Source organism: Pimephales promelas, chromosome 15, assembly GCF_988280905.1.
Source record: "Pimephales promelas chromosome 15, fPimPro1.hap1.1, whole genome shotgun sequence".
Classification (NCBI taxonomy): domain Eukaryota; kingdom Metazoa; phylum Chordata; class Actinopteri; order Cypriniformes; family Leuciscidae; genus Pimephales; species Pimephales promelas.
In genome coordinates, this window is record NC_142783.1 from 14,898,767 (window position 1) to 14,918,291 (window position 19,525).

The 19,525-nt window shown below is 38.4% G+C and overlaps 1 protein-coding gene across 1 annotated transcript in view; it reads left to right on the forward strand.

Moving 5' to 3' along the window:
* Nucleotides 1-535: 535 nt before the first annotated feature.
* lrfn5a (leucine rich repeat and fibronectin type III domain containing 5a) overlaps nt 536-19,525 on the forward strand; it is a 63,037-nt gene continuing 44,047 nt past the window's right edge. Inside the window, exon 1 of the mRNA XM_039672796.2 lies at nt 536-1,357. The gene's annotated coding sequence lies outside the window, so the exon portion shown is untranslated. The remainder of the gene's footprint in view (nt 1,358-19,525) is intronic.

Here is a 19,525-nt window from a genome sequence, read left to right on the forward strand (position 1 = left end):
TACTCCTACATGCCGGAACTTGACTCTTGCACTGTGCGGACGGATGTTACCGGAAGCTAGTGAATACAGTTCATGATGTTAAAAATATTCTTTATAATATAATATATAGTCATGTATATTTTTCTTACAAACATGCATTACTTTGCTTCAAAAGACCTTTATTAACCCCACCGCATATGGATTACTTTTATGATGGATTGATGCACTTGTTTTGGCCTTCAAAATCTCAGTTACTATATTCATATATACTATATTCATTATATACTGCTACCACTCAGGGGTTTAGGCTTTAGGCTCCTGTTTCCAACTGATGACTGCTGCTAGCTTTGAGACTGCAGTCAGTCAACCTTGACTTACAGTAGGTAAAACAAAACTTAAAGTAAGAACAAAATCGATACTACTTTGTTCTAATGAATTAACGATAAAACAGCTTGCCATAGTCCGTGGTCTCCTTTACCTTTTCTGCCGTCTTCGAACCCTAAATCCACAGCACTTCTCACTGAGGGGCGCAGAGTGACACACGTATCAAGTATTGCGAGCGTCACTCTGAGCCAATCCGCGATGACGTCCTGCGTTCTCTCTCCCAATCCAAACAGCAGGGTAGAGAGAACAGTCGTTTACTGATGATCCCAGGCAGTGGCTGGTGCAAAACTACTAGTTTGTTTAAACAGCTCGACCGTTATTATGAGGAATTTGCTCCGTCTTCCCGCTTCTTGTGCAATTAATTAGACCTATCTTTACATTTTTTTTAATCATCCTATGTGTGTCATATCGACTTAACGAGTTATTAATCCATCTTCAATCGCTTGTGGAGAGCGTACGCAGCCTGAGGAGAACCACTTTTGATACCTTTTGGATGGAGGGTTGCCGCGGAAGGCAGTTGGTCAGTGACTGTGTGGATTAAGCTGGAGGGAAGTACTGTAAAGGTGCGGTGGTGTGAAGGTCTCCCTGCTGAGATTTGAGTTTACTTCCCGGGTTTAATGCGGACGAGAGCTCGCGCTCGAGCGAGGTGCGTCGACGGGCGGGAGGAGAATGGCACGAGCTTCCGCGCTTCTGAGGGGAAAACAAGTACTTAGCTTCCTTGAGGGGCGTTGGGCACGTTGCGCAGGAATTTGACTGTCCCTCAGTACGTTATTTGGGGATATCAATCCATTACTTCGAAAGGAAAAAAAAATATCCCATTGGATTTTAGTGGTTTTGGATATGGGTTTTTGGGTGTTGGATGCCTTCATATCACGCGCACCTTTGAATTTAGTGTGAATCCAGTGGAGCACAAAATGGGAAAATATGACAAGTGAGAAGATTCGGTTCCTCTGACCCTCGGTGCTTCAAGCAGGACTGGTGTTCCTTCTGCTAGGTAAACTTTTCTTTCTGAATATTGTATGGTTTGTCACATTGAACTGTCCCTTCTCGACCTTAACGAATTGGTGCCGAGAGTCCGAATCTCTTTGCAGAGTGCCTAGATGGGTTTGGCAGATCGGGCTTTGATTTTTAGGCAAGGTCAATTTATATATCTTCAGGTATACTATTTTATCTTGCTCTCAAAAATGAGAAACAGCTATATTGAGATAGTTTATTATAGCATATTGTATCTGATTCATGCATTAATAATACAGCTATGATTTGGTCTGAGTGCTTGTATAGTTTAGATAATGGGATGGATGGGTTTGTGTGTGTGTGTGTGTGTGTGTGTGTGTGTGTGTGTGTATTGGGCGGTGAATGGGGGTTATGTTGAAAGACTAGATCAAAATCATTATATATATATATATATATATATATATATATAATGAATATATATATATATATATATATATATATATATATATATATATATATATAATGGTTGCATATATATATATATATATGCACCCACATCCGTAATCTGCTCTATTCTGAGTAGTGAGTGATCATATTATAAGTGACATTCTCTGTCATTTTTATTTTATTTTGTTATCATTTATTTATTCATTCATGTATTTATTTTGTGAAATTTTGACTATCAGAAGCAATGAAGTCATATTCTTCAACATTGGCAAAGACTCTGTCGATGATACAGGAGGCGTATCCAAGTCATGTGCACTTGGCTTTCATTTCATTTCATTTTTTTGTTTTTCGGTTAAAAGATGAGAAAAGACTGTGAAAAAAGTGTTATTTTTTATTTTATTTTTTTATTTTTTGTAGAAAAAAAATAATAATAAAAAAGTGTGTGTAATTGTGTATAAAATAGTGTAATTTTCCATAAAATGTACTGTCAGTAATCGTTTGTACATGAAATAATAGATTGGAGTTGATGTGATGTGATCCTAGTTCCATCTTTTAGCACATATACTGTTCACATGCAAATATATAGATGTTTGAGTAGTATGCAGCTTTTTGATTGTCCTAAACAAAAAAATGTTCTCACAAGAAAAAAACAAAAACATCCTCACATTTGTGAAAGCATTTAGAATGTAAATTTTTGTTACTATTACTTAAATACTTTATATAAACCATATATATATATATATATATATATATATATATATATATATATAATTTTAAATTAAATCAAATCCCATCAGTTACTAATATATATTGTTCACAAAATGACAATATAAGAAAAACATTGTTTGATATGAGGCTGCTGTATATTGTTGGCCACAATGTTTGAGTTTTCACAGAGAGTAGATGGGTAACTGAACTGCAGCACCTCTTCCACTGGCTGGTGGTGCTATAATTCAATTTATGTCTCACACAGCAGCTCTGAGGGCCGAGCACATTGTCTTCCAGGATAGGGGTGTGGGAAACCATGGTTATATCATGCTGACAAGACTATAAAGAAAGAGGGTTGTTTACTTTATATTACCATATTCATATTACAGTACAGTAACAAACCGCATATTTAATGTGTTATTGTTTTATGGAGCTGCTTGCGTGTTGGCCTTGTGGTTGACAGTAACCAGTCATTTTAACATTTAATATGTAGCATTGATTTCCATTCATTGCATAACATTGAAATTAGCATGTTTTTCAGCACCACGGACAGCTCCTAAATCTCCTGTGTTGTGTTGTTGAATGTGGTGCCAGAATGCCAGAAAGTCCTTCAGACTTGTTTAATTACTCTTGCTGAGATTAGACCCATGATATGATGAGATGGAGCCAAGAAGCCAGCAAGAGCGCAATGATTCCCACAGCTTGCGTGATTGTTTGAGTAAGGAATTGGAAAAGGGGAAAAAAATAGAAGATTATCACACTCATTGAGTTATTTTGCAGTGCAGAATAAAACTGAGCTTTCCTTGAAATGATGCAACTAGCAGGTCGCAATCACAGCAGACCTGGCAAGTTTTACTTGATTTTATAGCCATATGCTGTAAGCTGCTTGTTCGAGATAGGCGTTACATGTGTGACTTTGCGCATGAGACATTAGGAGACATGTTAGCTGTGCTGAGATGATGAAACCTAATATGCCTCTGTTTACAGCTGTCTGGAGAAGCAGCCATGTCTCTGGTTTGTTCCTGTGCAGTTTTTATTTTATTTTATTTTGCTTCAAATATAGAGATGAGATGGACCTGAAAGCTATGCATGTGTATGGTTGAGTAAAGGGTAATCCTATGTTTATTCTTTTTGTTTTTATGGATTTGTTTGATGTCATGAACTAAAAGGTTAAATCAAATCTCTCAGTCATTTATCCATGTTGCTTTCTGTGGGAGATTTGTATAGTATTTCTCCTCTGACTGGTATAGAGTATTTTCAGGCCTGGGTGGCCAGCTGTTGCCTGACCTGTCTTTGAATTCAATCAGCTAAAACAGATGAATTAATCACAATAGATCTGTGACTCAACTAGATGAATGTAAACATGTCAATAAAGATTAGATTCCGGATATGAGGTGAAATCCCAACCTTTAATGCACGTTCTGACCTTATATCGAACTTTTGAGACATATAGCAAACGATGTGTGCTACTATTTTCCCTAGAAACGTACTCCTCAGGGTTTTTTTTTTCTTTTTTTCCCCCCATTTGTTATTGCAGGTCTGCACAGGTTAAAACACCCCTGCAGTGTTTCTGCAGATGCTGTGAGGCACCACCTGAATCTTCTGGAAGCTATTTTTGAGTCGCAGAGGACAGAGTCACTGGGATGTAAAAAGCTTTTGGGCAGGCGTTCAGGAAATGTTTGGCGAGAGAAGTAAACTGAAACAATTGCCAGTCAAAACAGCCAGATTTTGAAGCAGCATAAAATCACAACAGCCACAGTGAGGTCACGATCAGCACTAAGCGTTCTTAATGTCGGATTCGGGAGTGCTGGCGTTCGGAGATGGGGAGAGTGTGCTTGTTGTCAGAGTGACGGGAGAGGCGGTGAGGTAAAATGGCAGAGGTTCGAGTGGGAGTCACTTTAGGGGGTGTTTGTCTGTGATAATGAGCTGTCACTGAGGCACCGGTGCCTTGTTTTGATCTTGCCACCCTGCTGCTTTAAGCAAGAGAAAAGTGACAGCTGTGAATAGAAATAGAGTCTGTATACAAAGGCCAATGAGGCTATAATGCCATTAGTTTTGTATATGTGTTGGAGAGTGGTGACTGTCTTCTGTGTTCAGAGGAAATGTGTGTGTGTGTGTGTGTGTCTTACTGGACAATGGTAGATGTGGTCTACAGAAGACTTGAACAGAGAAAAATGATCATGAATTATAAGCCGTCATGTGTTAAAAAGAGAAATAAATCACCAAAAGGAAGAGGAAGTGAGTGACTAAAAAAAATGAGTTATCTAATATAATAATAGCATATACATTTGTAAGTGCTGCAGATCAAATGAGACATTTGGACTTTTTCAAATAATAATTTTAATGATGTTTAAGATGTCCCAATGTTTTTTTTTCTTTCTTTTTGTAACTGGTTGTATATTTAATATTGATTAATTTACCATCTGCCACATCTACATGTGTGAGGAAACTAGGTCATAGATAGATAGACATTTTTATTGGAAGTTAACCCATTTTTCTTAAAATTTCTTAACTGTAGAAAAAATCCAAAGCATCATTTTATGTGTGTGTGTGTGTGTGACAACCACAACGAATTAAATAATTTTATTTAAACCACAATGAATTAAATTCATTACAAAAATACTATAACTTTTTTTTTCACATTGCAACTTCGATGTGATATCTTGGAAAAAAAAAACAAAAAAAAAAAACAAAACTCAAAAACAACTCAATTTGATACTCACCACTCTCAAGCTGTTTGAGAGAGCTTCATGTGCAAGCATTCTGGGTGTGAGCACGAAACTTGCGAGAATTAGTAAAATTATGCAGAGTGAGTGAGAGGAGCCGGGTGTGTGTCAACTCACTGTTGGGGAGAAAAGTGTGAGAAAGTGCTGCAGGTATTGGTCTATTAATTCGATGCTGTGGAAAATGAGTATGGGAATTGTTTCCAATATTTCAGTATCTATACATATCGGAAAATCTATATTTTTGATAACATTACATTACATTGATAGTAAGTATGGTGTGGGTTTAGTTGATGTATCATATCATGTCAATCCAAATGGTCATAAAAAAAAATCTTTAATGCAAAATAAAGAGAGCATTTCACCCCTATATATTTTTGTTTTATATAAGGGTGAAATATGATCTTTGTGCATATTCTTGACAGATTGATTTTCACCTGCATGTGCACTGAATCAACACTGAGTTCCAATAAATGTAGTGGAGTAAACCATAAAATGAGCTGTGTGATCCAAAGCACTAATGGAGTTAAAAGATTATAGAAGTGTTGTTATGCAGTGTTTGTTATGCAGTGTTTGTGCAGTTGTTTGTTGTTAGAGCCACTGAAAGTCTTTGGTGACTGAAGATTCATCAGGCCTCTCTGATCTAGAAATAAATCATCAGCGTGCATTAGTTGTCAACCGCATTAGCATATCGCCGCTACCTTCTGCTTTCCCTTGTATGGAGCAAAGCCTGTGTCATCCATAACATGATGAATAGTTTTTAGCTAACCAAAGCTATCTCTTTAAAGTAGCCCTTGCATCCACACTGCACTTATTTAAGCCTCATCATCTGAACAGAACTGGCTTGGAATATTTGTTTTCTCTGATTTAGGGATTTTCTGCAATGCCAATCTCATATCTAATCTAATCAAATATATTTTTTTTGTATTCACAAGCCAAGGAGTTGATTGAGATACACCCCTGGTCTTTTCTGATGTGATCAGATTACAGACAGAGGAAGAGCCATTAACAGCATGGATGACCTTAATCTGATCCAAGTGCCACAATCTATCACATATGTTCACATGACAAGCAGCATAAGCTCTACTGTCACATCCAAGATGTTTACATTCTATGTTCTCCATACACTAAAATAAATATATAAAGGTTATACTAAGAACCTTTAACATCCATGGAAACTTTTCATTGCACAACAAGGTTTTTTTTATAGTGGAAAAGGGTTCTTAGATTATTAAATGTTCTACCACCAGTAGGAACTCTGAAGTGACATAAGATTTGTTGATTGTGTGAATATGATGCATTTAATACAAGATCTGGCAACTGGTCAACATTAGACAAAGATATTGGTCCGATTATTCATAAAGGAGTTTGGGCCATGCAAATTACGGGAGTTTCCCGGGAGAAATATCAAACCGGGAGGGGTCTGGGAGATAGGGCTAAAAACGTGAGAAAAATGGGAAAAACAGAAGTGTCGACAGGTAGAATACAGGGTTCTTAGACGTTTTCGCGGATCCGTGTGAATAGGGATCGTTTTGACAATGGTTTCGCTTGTACACTGAAAACTCAAAGGAAAAAAAATGTCTCCGTTTTAAGCATATCATTGTTGTGTAAATAGATCCTTAGATTATTATAATGTTCTTCACATTAAAAAAAAAAAAAAAAAATATATATATATATATATATATATATATATATTAGTACTGATGATCACTGAAGTAAACTTTTGAAACCTTTATTTTTAAGAGTTTAAGGTAAAGTACCGAGCAGTGTTGAGCTGAACTGAGTGAGTAAAGCACTGTAACACTGTCTGATACAGGGGGAGGCATCTGATACAGCTCCCCTGCTGCAAACATTGCTGGCCAGGTTTGGCTTGAAGTAAGCAGATCTTACTAAAGGAAGCAGATATTGAGTCATAAAAGTGGTATGCTGCAACTTTAAAACGAGACGGTACCACCCGGCATGCCTGATATATTCACTTAAGTGGTAAAGGGTGCATTAAAGCTCTTTCTGTATTCTTGCACCATTTTCTGGTAATGGAAATGGCTGCTTATCTACAGGCGTACACAAGCACAAACTATAAAGTGTGGCTAGGTGATGTGTCCTACGTCAAGAGACCCTAATTGCACTTCACTTGGCCCAGCTGATGAAGATAAAGATTCGGTAGGTGTGTTTATTGCATATATGATTACTTCCTCTGCCCTCTGTCTCTTGCGTATATTGACACTAAATGATGGACTGAAATGGATGTATGCACATCTGTATTCAGGGTGAATGTTAGACTATAATGGCTTAATGCAGTCTCTCTCCCTCTCACTATGGCCATGAGAGGCTCAAAGCAGATATAAGTCTGCCAACAGCTGGGCGGAATACAAATGCACCACCACACCGTTATCTCATTAGCCTGTTATTTATTACACACCACAAACTATTACTGGCCTATGTTTATAGGGGCTTGTTGTGACCTATGGGGATCGGTTGTTTTTCATTTACTTATCTAAAAGAATACAAAAGGTACTTGCTGGAAAGCGCAAGTAACCCAGGGATGACATGAGATAACTACATAAATGTATGATATATGTTGGCTAAATGTCTGGGGATAACCCATTAAAAAAACCTATACCAAAATCTATTTAAAAATCATTTAATTCATACTTCAAATCCATTAACATATTTATTGACATATCACTTAAGGCTTGCTTATATAAAATGATAATTAAACTTTTTTTGGAGTATTTCTTTATTGCACAATGCACATTTCTTAAAGGTACAATATGCAGGATTTTTCGCCACCAGGGGTCGCTAACCTTTTACAATAACAAAGGTTTATATTGAAGACGTATAATCCGCATTAAGCATAGTTAAGGATCTTGTCGTCAAGCTGATGGATCTTTTATGGATGAGTGAATACATAGATGTTTTTAACATAACTGTGGTATGAAGCAGGGCGCAATTGCTAGACGTATACCAGCGCCACACGCAACGCGAGTTCCGCGGATATAAAGGAATAAGCATTTAATTCTACCAAACTACATGCAAGTGCAGAATTACTCACACAGGTCACAGTTTTTAAGACGAATTAAACTTGAGGTAACACAGTGTTGTTTCCTTTCAATCGATGCTGCGCTGCTTAGCGCATTTGGGAATGTCTTTAATCGTGACCAGTTGTGAATATAGTGTCTAAACACATCGATGGAATTGACCCGGAGGTAATATAGCCTCGGCACGTACCCGCGACGCAAGGCTATAAATAGATGAGCCACAGGTGCATCATCAAGATCTTTTTTCTTCCGATCACTCTGTGCATGTGTGTGTCAAACTCTCTCTCATTATCTTGATCTTTGTTAGGAGTTAGTTTTCAACAGGCAGTGTGCAGAAAATTCTCATTCTCTACCTTTTCTCTGAAAGTCTGTTAAAAGAGTTTAAAAGCAAAAAAAGAGAAGAAATGAGTCAACAAAGTAAGCGTTGTGTTCCTCCATGCTCCCGTCCCATGTCTGAGCTGGATACACATGAATAATGCTTTGTGTGTTTGGGGGAAGAGCACTCGGTTCTGGCTTTACAGAAAGGCGAGTGCGAGCATTGTGAAATGTTCACGGTAAAAATGCTGCGCTCTTGTCTGAATTATTCCCAGACTGCACCCACATTACCATCGTGGGGCTCTTGCATGGATCTGTGTGATTAACAAGAGAAGGGTCCGTCCCTTTCGCTTGTTGCATCACCAGATCCACACGCTCCCTCGTGTTATCCCGAAGCGCATTTCGGTGCTTCTTCGGCTCGCGCGGGGGGCAATGATTTATCTCTCGGATCTGAGGACTATAGGTTACCGTCTTCTGAGCATTCCTCTCGCGAAAGTAAATCTGTCGAGGAACTGCTTGAAGTGGTCACTCGTGCAGTGGCCAAGTTGCTGCTTGACTGGCCACGCGTCTAAGAGACCCCCAAACAGTCTAAGCTAGGGGATAGGTTTCTGTCCGGTGGCAGGGACCAAAACATCAGTCTCTCCCCTTTTTTGGGGATCTCCATGACGAGCAATCTAAATTATGGAGTAAACCATATCCTTCCTGTATCTTTCTGCCCTTCGAAATAGACCTTTTTGACTATCGTGGGTGCAAAGGCACGGGGGTATGGGGAGATGCCACGGGTAGAAGAGACGTTCGCGAGCTGTTCCTCATCTCTCACCTGCTTCGGCATCTTCCATTAAGAAACCTACCCTCCCCACGAAACCTTGTAAGATTACATCAGCTTTAGTGAGTAAAGCTTAACAAACTGCAGGTCAGGCTGGTGCGGCACTGCACACTATGGCATTGCTTCAGGCGTACCAGGCTGACCTATTGAAGGATTTGAGTCTGGGCAGCACTATAGATGAGGAGTCTTTCTCGGAGCTGCGGATCTGTCTCTCCGTGCGACTAAGCAAACGGCCTATGCCATCGGTCGTTCAATGTCTGCTTTGGTCAGCACAGAGAGGCACCTGTGGCTTAATCTAACAGGAATTAAAGACAAAGACCCGGTGTTTCTGTTAGATTCCCCAGTCTCACAGTCTGGTCTGTTTGGCGACTCTGTTAATACAGTCGTCAGCAGATTCAGAGAGGTAAAAAAAAAAACACGAGGAAGCTTTCGTTCAATTTCTTCTTCGCCACACTCATGGGGAGGGGCCATCGTCCAATCTTGCATCTTCGAGGCTTAAACCATTCAGTCAAAGCACTCAAGTTTAAGATGTTAACCGTAAAGACGGTCGTGTTGCAAATTCAACATCACGATTGGTTCATCACGATTGATCTGAAGCACACATATTTTCACATACAAATATTGCCACAACACAGGCAGTTCCTGAGGTTCACTTTCGAGGGCGAAGCTTATCAATTTCGGGTTCTTCCATTCGGCCTAGGCTTACACAAAATCACCCCGCACGTACACAAAATGTATGGATGCAGTACTGGCTCCATTACGACTCCAGGGCATTCACATTTTGAATTACATCGACGACTGGCTAATACTAGTTCAAAAGCGCGAGAGAGAGCGCTTCAACACAGAGACATCATGTTAGCTCATCTAATTTCTCTAGGGTTGAGACTCAACACCAAGAAAAGTTTTCTTTCTCCTGCGCAGAGAATGACTTATCTCGGGGTCATTTGGGACTCTATCACAATGCGGGCACAACTGTCTCCCGCTCAAATCGGAGCCATTCGACACATTATGAGCAAAGTCATGCGAGGCTTTGATTCCTTTGGGGCTGTTGCACATGAGACCATTTCAGTTGTGGCTAAAAGCCAGAGGATTTCATCCAAGGGCCAATCCTCAAATGCAAATAAAAGTGACATGTCTGGGCTTCGTATACTGTCTCTGTGGCTCAGACCCCGGATCCTCACTTTGGGTCCCACTCTAGGGGCACCGTGTCGTCGCAGATTGTCAATGACAGACGCCTCCCTGACGGGCTAGGGAGCAGTCTTAAGTGTTTGTCCAGTTCAAGGGGAATGGGAGGGTCATCAGCTCAAGTGGTCAGCTCAACTGCCTGAAGTTGATGGCTGTATTTCTGGCCCTGAAATACTTTCTCCCTCAGTTGAGAGGCTGTCATGTCCTAGTGCGGGTGGACAACACAGTGGCAGTCTCTTATATAAATCCCCAGGGAGGTCTGCGCTCACACAGTTTGAACAGAATAGCGAGGCAGATTTTTCTCTGGGCCCAGGAGAAGTTCCTGTCAATCAGGGAAGTATACATCCCTGGTCACTTGAATGTGGGAGCAGATTTATTGTCCAGAGAGAAACTACAGACGGGGGAATAGAAACTCCACCCAGAAGTAGTCAATCAGATTTGGGTGGCCAAGTTTCGCCAATGGCTCACTCCACCAGAGGGGTTGCCTTCTCTGCTGCTTTGGCAAGGTGTGCCCCCTTACAACATGTTTGTGATGCGGCAGGCTGGTCCTCTCCGCACAGATTTTATAGTTTGGATGTTCATGCCACTACGGGCTCTCGTGTCCTTGAGTCGACTTCACAAGCATGTCTAGGGCCTCCTTAAGTTCTTGTGAGCACACCTGCACAACTGTTGAGGTCCAGACACCTTCAAGCACGGCGGCGTGGGTATTCTCGTTCCCAATGCGCTAAGCAGCGCAGCATCGATTGTAGCTTTTGAAATGGAATGTTCCGGGTTACTTGACTGTAACCCTGTTCCCTGAAAAGTGGAATGAAATGCTGCACTACCTTGTGTGCTGATGATGTCACAGGACGGATCTTCAGAAAAAATAATCCTGATGATGCACCTGTGGCTCATCTATTTATGGCCTCGCGTCGTTGGTGCGCACCGATGACGTCATTGACCAAGGCTATATTACCTCCAGGTCGATTCTATCAACATGTTTACACACTATATTCAGAGCTGGTCACGATTAAAGACATTCCCCAATGCGCTAAGCAGCGCAGTATCGATTTTTTTCCGCTTTTTCAGGGAACAGGGTTACAGTCAAGTAACCCGGAACGTTTCACTTGATCTAAGTCGCACTATTACACTAAATGGCTTTTGAGTGTGTTGAATGTTGTTAGTTAGGCAATTTGTCTGCTGTATGAGACTAGCAGTGAGCTAGATCAACATTAGAATAATATATACATCATATTCAAACATTTTATATGAACTAAATAGCATTGATTAGTTTTATTTACATTTGCTCACCTGTCTAATAAATTACATGCAACACTCGCGTCTCTGTCAAGTCAAAGTTAGTCGCGGACGTGGAGCTCTTGGCATCTCTAAAGATGTTGATCTTTGTTTTAGTCCTCTTTTTGTCTCAAAGTCTGCTTGCCATGGTCCATAATGTTTAAACAAAATAACAATAGCATGAGCGTCCTGCATGGCAAAACCGGCATAACCCAGTTATCAACATCTTTCGCCATGGTTACTGTTGCAGAATGAGCGGAAACCGAATGTAACGCGGATATGACATCATTGACTGCCCACTCATCACCCCTGCTCACACCTCCCGTTTCCTTGGTTAAAAGTACAATTGCAGGGTATTTCAGCCTCTGTGATTTTAAAGGATCCTTTAAAAGAACAAAAATCCTCTCAGAAGAGTGTAATAAAATGTGTTGTTGGTTATTTTCTGTCAAACTAACAGAATGTTACTGCAATATAAAAGCTTTTCATTGATAACTGGATGTAATTAAAGTCAGGCCATGTACTATCTCTTGAGGGGAAAATGCATTTTCAAAAAGTTTTTTTTTTTTGGTGATGTAATTTGTGATAAAATCATCTTTTTTAACTAGGAATGAAATGATACAATTTTTAGTAGTTGGCGATGTCACTACGCGACGATAGACTGAATGGGTAATGTGGATGTGCAAGATGTTACCGTTTTCACACATTCACGCTTTTGTACTGAGACTGTGTGGTTTGCAAAAACTTCCACTTTGAAACCTTTTTTCAAAGGTTTGTGTATTCAGGCCTCCAAAACGCAGTAGTCATTAAATGAAAGGCCAAATGCACAAAAAGTTTTCTGTGGTAGGAAAACAGGGTCATGTAAACGGCCCTTAAGTGTCATAATTAATAAATACAAATATATTTTTGGTACAAGAAACTTAAACCAACATGATAAATGATTAAGTTTTGGCATTTACAATTAAGCTTCTTTTTGTTATAGTGTAGGCTAAACTAAAATACCTCACAGCGCCACCTAGCTTCCAACCAGTGTATAACACAGAGGTGTGAAAAATTTTACAATTGTGTCTAATAATGCGTTGTTTGAAAAGGTTTTTTGGTAAAGTTTTGCATGACATACTGCGGGACACTTGCAATACCATGTCAACTACAAATACAATACAATAAGTGTATAGTTTCCATTGTTCAACATTCTTGCCTTTGCTGCAAAAAGAGAGATCCATTTAGTGAAAGACAGGAAGCAGGAGTTTAGAAAGGCTTTGATGCTTTGTTGATTCTCATTAAGGAGCTGAAAGGTTGAATAGCTGTTTTAGAGGAGACACCTGGGAAGCCTGAATGGAGGCTGTCACCGCGAGTTTATGTCCCAGCGCGCGCAGACTCGTGAGCTGAGCAAAGGCCGTCTGTCACTCCAGAGGTGCCGCTCAACATCTCAAGAGATGCCACCGAGAACAGTGAGCACCTGGGAGGATTTAGAGATCCTGAAATGTGTCAAAGCACTATGAAAGGTTAGACAAGCTCTGTTCAAGGGTACAATAACTATCACATGCTAAGTAGTGCTTAATTTCTAAACTAGGAGGTTGTGGAACAAAGACTGGTGATATATCTGCCATTAAATCTAATTGACCTAGCAAGCGAGTGGCATGAGACAAAACTACATCTGTTCTATTAAAATCAACAACGCTTTCTACACTGCCACTATACGTATTCACTAATGCAAAAATAACAATATTTTTGGTTGTTTATTATCATGAACTATTATTATTTATTTAACATACATTAGTTTAAGTCATAGCATGCCTTTCTTTCAGTGAAATATTGTGGGAAAGGTGCCAGATCCAGACTCGGTTTGTTCCAGAACAAATTAATGGGCTAACAAGTCTCAGTGTTAGGGCTCTGGGAACATGAGCATGGGTGAATTTCCCATCAGCCAGCAGGTGTGAATTAAAAGACCCTACAGTACTTATAGATTGCAGGCCTGATTTTTCCCATCAGCACCTTGATCGCTAATTACAATTGATTAGACAGTAACTGAGTAATGCTTGATCTTACAGAGACAGACAGAGACCTTCTGGCATAAGGTCTGGTCCAGTTTGCAGCTTATTCTGGATAATAACCTTTCATTTAGATTGGTAGATGCTGTCTGAATGTCATGTTGAAGGTGTGTAAAAATTTTCATGTATTATCATTTTTTGTATTGCCTGTGTTTTTACGTGTTTTTAAGCTTTAAAATCTTTATAACCTTAAATAAAGATTTTTAAACTTAAAAAATAAAATACCACCTTGACATCCTAGGTTGTCGACGAAACCCTAGGCTGATTCATATGTGAAAGACGCTTATATGTAAAACAGTGGTCGGGGTCATATTTGGCATTTAAAAAAAAAAAATATCTGCATTGTCCGATAAGTTTTTCTGATTGGCCGATGTGTTAGAAGCGGGACCTTTATCTTGATGGCACACACCAGACTTTTATTTTGGTGGGCTGAGGAACAACTGTGCTCAAATTCTCTGTTTCACAGTTTAGTGTCTCTTTTAACAGACATATCTAATACTAGAGATAACTGTTAAACAAAGAAAGAAACGTATAGAGCTTGCTTTTATATGTTTACGCAAGCTTCTGAGAGCCTCTCTTCTGTGAAATATGAAATTAATGCTTATACAATGTTCAGGATAATTCCGAAAGAGACATTCTGCACTGTAATATACATGTTTCATGCAAAGAACTAATTCAAACAATAGTCTCACATAGTCTCAAATACACTTCATAATCAAACCATCATAACAGTGTAATTTTAATTACCTCATCAGTCAACATGATGCCAATTAATTTCTGAGCTAGTGCAAACATATCCACATTGCTAATTGCATATCCACATTGATCAGGGGCCGTATTCACAAAGAATTTTATCACGGGCCGTATTCACAAAGAATTTTATCTTACCACTAGGAGTACTCCTAAATTACACTAAAATATTTTAGCTAGGAGTTTTTTCTTAAAAGTTATTCACAACGCCTTTCCTACTCTTAGTAAGGAAAAATGACGACTCCTTAACTAACCCATTTAAGCCCACCGGCAACTATAGTTGCCGCAGTGTATAGTTGTCATTTTCCTTGTGTAAGTATTTTTCTAGATGTTATCCATGTTGTATGTCGCAATGTCATGCAAGGAAACAACCAAATAAAGGATTTCAAGAAAAAAAAAAAAGGTATTCACTTCCTTCCTGTCACATGAGGCTGTCAACTTCCTAACCCTACTTCCAGGAAGCATGGCGAAGACAAACCCTCCCAAAGAAAGCTAATTTTCATATTACTAATACGTATTTTTTGTTGACATATATATATCAAGATAATCATGAAGGTCTCTAGAATCCTCTAAACAAAACAAATCTTACAATAGATCTATAGTTTTTTGTATACTTAGTCAAAAGTCCAAGCGGCAACTATAGTTGCCGTTGGGCAAATGCCTTGTAAGTACATATATCATGGGGAAATGGGGTATACTCTGTTAATAGGTTAATAATTCAAGGTTACCCAGGTGAAAAAGACATACAATTAAGTGTATTAAAAATGTACTTAAATATGTTTTTAGTACAATACAAATATAATGTAATGCATTTTTAATACACTTAATTGTACGTCTTTTTCACCTGGGTATTGGACTTGTTCAATAAGTTTACCCTTTTATGCACTGTTATTTTAGTTTTTTGCCATTTTGCCATTTGTTTTTTTTTGTTATATATATATATATATATATATATATATATATATATATATATATATATATATATATATATATATATATATATATATATATATATATACATACATTATACACACATTATGCATATATATATATATATATATATATATATATATACATTTTGCAACAAATTACATTTTTGATATATGCATATCTACATATTATGAAATCATAATTATAACAATAAAAGTTACTTTTTGTCAAAGTTTAGCAGTTTTTGTACTGAAAAAAAAAAAAAAAATCAGTTTTTCAATAATGTTACATTATGATTAGAACCAAACCTGATCAGGATGTTACAAAGAGAAAAGTTGGAGTCTTCAGAGTTTATAATTTATTTCAAACATCTGTTTTTCATATAATTCAAAAAATTGTGTGAAGTGTGCCACCAAATTTCTGTGTTCTTTCTGATTTTGAGGATGAATTTTGTCCATTGACAAAAATCATTTGATTCGATAACATTATTGAAAAACAGATTTTTTCCAGTACAAAAAATGCCTAAACTTCGACAAAAAGTTACTTTTATTGTTATAATTGTGATTTCATAATATCTAGATATGAATACAACTGGAAAAACTTGTGAAAATATGTCTTTCATTTAGTCAAATAGCAAATCGCGAATAGTGGAGCTCTGCAGCCATCTACTGGTTAAAGTGATAATTTGTTACTTTTAAAACGGCATTTTCCAAAAGATTGGCAAAAATCTTACACTAAACCATGTCAAATTGTCCATGTTATCCCCATGAATGAAAGTTAGAAATGTGGGTCAAAAAGACCCCAAACAGCACACAAGGTTTAAGACAAATGCATTTGTTGTTTGTTGTGTTTTTATATTCAAGACATTATAAGCTATAGATTCCGCTTTTTTTAGGTTCGCATCAAACATTCTTCGACTTTTATACACAATAAATTTGTTTATGAGTAAAGATTGATCTGTTGAAAGCGGTTATTTTGAGATAGATGCCAAATGTTCTCCTCCTATTCATATTTAACATTGATGGGGTTCATACAACATATTTGCCCACCGGCAACTATAGTTGCCGCACATTCAAATACGATTTTCAAGAAGAAGAAAAAAAAACCTGAGGAAATAAATGCAGAACATGTTCACATAGGACATTATTAACACGACTATATGCATGAAACCATTCAGAAAAATTTGGGCACAAATGGGCTAAGAGTGAGTCTTCGTTGCAATGGATGACGTAAATTTTCATGCACGAGCTTCCTCGCAATGATCATGGTGATTGGTTGTTAGATGATAGGGCCATCATGCGGAACATAACACAGCAACACATTATGGAATTACGACATCTAAATATGTCTGTGTCCTACACAAAATAATAATATTAAAAAAAATAATAATGTAATGTCATAGAAATGCATAGGCTATATAATGACATGTTTGTGCAGGCCACAGTGAAGTGTAATTCTAAAAAGGCAGAGAGAAAAGTCATGAATGAAATTATTCAAGGTAGCCTAAGGGCCTGCAGTGTTCACTTATCATGTCTTTTGCACGCTCAAGTACGTTATTTAAATTTTTTAATGTAGGCGCGCGATATGTGCGCTCGTTTTTTCCAAGCGCGTCTGTATGGAGCGCACCGTAGGTCACGTGCCAAGAACCAACCAGAGCGCAACCGCCGGGAGAATTTGGCGTGCCTTGCGTTTTTAGGTGCTATATGTGAATGGTGCCTAATACCCTAATGAAAACCTTAACTTGCCTAATAATGAAAAAAACGACACCTGCATTAACGCTTGCTTGGTTAATTGACTTTCTTTTAGCCTAACTAGACTATTTAAAGCAAGGAAATGTTGCTCCTATTGAAGTAATGTAATAGTTGAATGATGATGGATTATGAACTCGCCAAAATGGAAAAGAAAGCCCAACTGGACGCAGGATCAGTTATTGCTGCTGGCCCAGTTGGTGCTAGAAAAAATTCAAATAACATAATAAAAGTGAAATTCGGCACTGGGATTTCAAGCAAAACTAAGCGTGAGACATGGAAGATGATTTGTTTGCATATGAATGCAGCATTCCCGCTTGTTTCGCGGACCCCGGACAACTGCGAGAGGCGGTGGTATGTGCTACAATACTTTGTGAATAGTTCTTTGTGAGTTAGGAGTCCTCTCGACTTCTTTTAAGCTGTCCCAGACTTAGGTGCTACTTTTAGGGCTAAAATGCTTTGCGAATTACTCTTAGTGAAAAAAAAAATTAGGAGTCCTAAAGTTAGGAGTGACACGCCCATTATTTTTAGGAGTTGCTCCTAAATTCACCAGTTAGGAGCTACTTTTAGTCTTAAAATTATTTGTGAACACGGCCCCAGATCTCTACAATCTCACTGCTGTCATTGTTGTGTGTTTATTTTGTTATTGAGAAAAAACATGTAGCCCATATTTACGTATTCATCTAAACGCAGCTCTCAGCAGGCTGGATGGCGTCTGGATGTTCGCTAACAGTATATTTCTGAAAAGCTATTTCCAAATTATTTTTATTTAAGCAAAGAATGAACAAGAACTTCACCATTAGTATATCAGGGCCTTGAATCACGTTTTAGTCTCTTGTAAATTACATGATCACAAGCATGAGCAGAAGCAACAAGTTTCTGGCTGCAGTTCACTCAACGGCCACCGGATTCGCTAATAACAAAGTCTTCTGAATTCTACATATAGCCCCTTTAAGTCACTGTTGAAAACCACAGAAAAGTGGCCTGTTCAAATAATGACTCCACAAATGGTTGTACAATTGTCGAAAAAGTTTAACTTTAAGATCTCAGAAGTAATAAGTATCGCTTTTTAAAAATGTCTTTTATCGACCTAGTACCATTTTAAAGACTGTGATTTGCATCCCTGATTAGCTAAATTGCATTAAGTCTGCAAATTAGATCAGATATTGCTATGGTTTACACATCTTACCGTGTGTGTGTGTGTGTGTGTGTGTGTGTGTGTGCGTGCCATATGCAGTAGACGCAATGTAGGCAGTCCTGAAGCTGAGATTGTGATTAATCTTGGTCCAGTAACTGTGAAATAACAATTAAAAAGAAGTGAAAGGAATTCAAATCATCGTAATTACTTTCACGCATGAAGATCTGCAGTTTATTATGCACAAATCATACTAGAAACCATTGAGGTGTAGAGTTGTGAGTGGCAAATGTGTGTTGAGGTTTACTTCTCCCCCCAGAGCAGAAAACAATTCACTTGCTTGGTTTCTGCATGAGGAAAAAAAAGTATTTAGATGTCAAGACGTTTCCAAATGTTTAGCTAAAATGTTGTCTGCTGGTATGTGACAGAGATCACATGTGGCGGTTGCATCACTCGGAGCTGTTTATGAGCATTAGCATAGCTTTGATGTCACGCTTCCCGTCGGAGGTGTGCCATAATGTATGCATTGTTTTAAGGCTCCAGGTTATTTTCTCATCTTCTCTCTGGCTTTCCCTCTCTTTTATAATTGTACTCCCTCTGCATTTTCATTGTCTCTCTTTGATCCACTTTATCTGTAATGAATTCCACATTTCTCAGCTGATGAACTTATATCTTGATTGCTTTATTACAGTGCTTGTTTTGCTTCGTAACCTAATACTAAAACGTTTTATTTGTCTTCAGCTCCGGACAATTTTACATCCAGAGTCTCCACTTGGTTTTATAAATAATTTAGATAAAATAGAGATCAAGACAGTAGACTGCAGTGTGACTTCACCTTTTGAGAATAAAATCAAGGTGAGAAGGATGCTGTCAAGCAGGGGGGAAAACATCTGTGCATTAGCAGTGTTAAGTTTTATTGAAATCCGCTCAAGGCTTTGCTCTTCACTGCCTTGGTTACTGTGGTAACTGTCTTGAAAAACATGGAATGTCTGCCCACTTCAGATATTTCAGTAATACACATGTACAATCGCACAAGCCTGTTTAGTGTATATATACACTCACCTAAAAGATTTTTAGGAA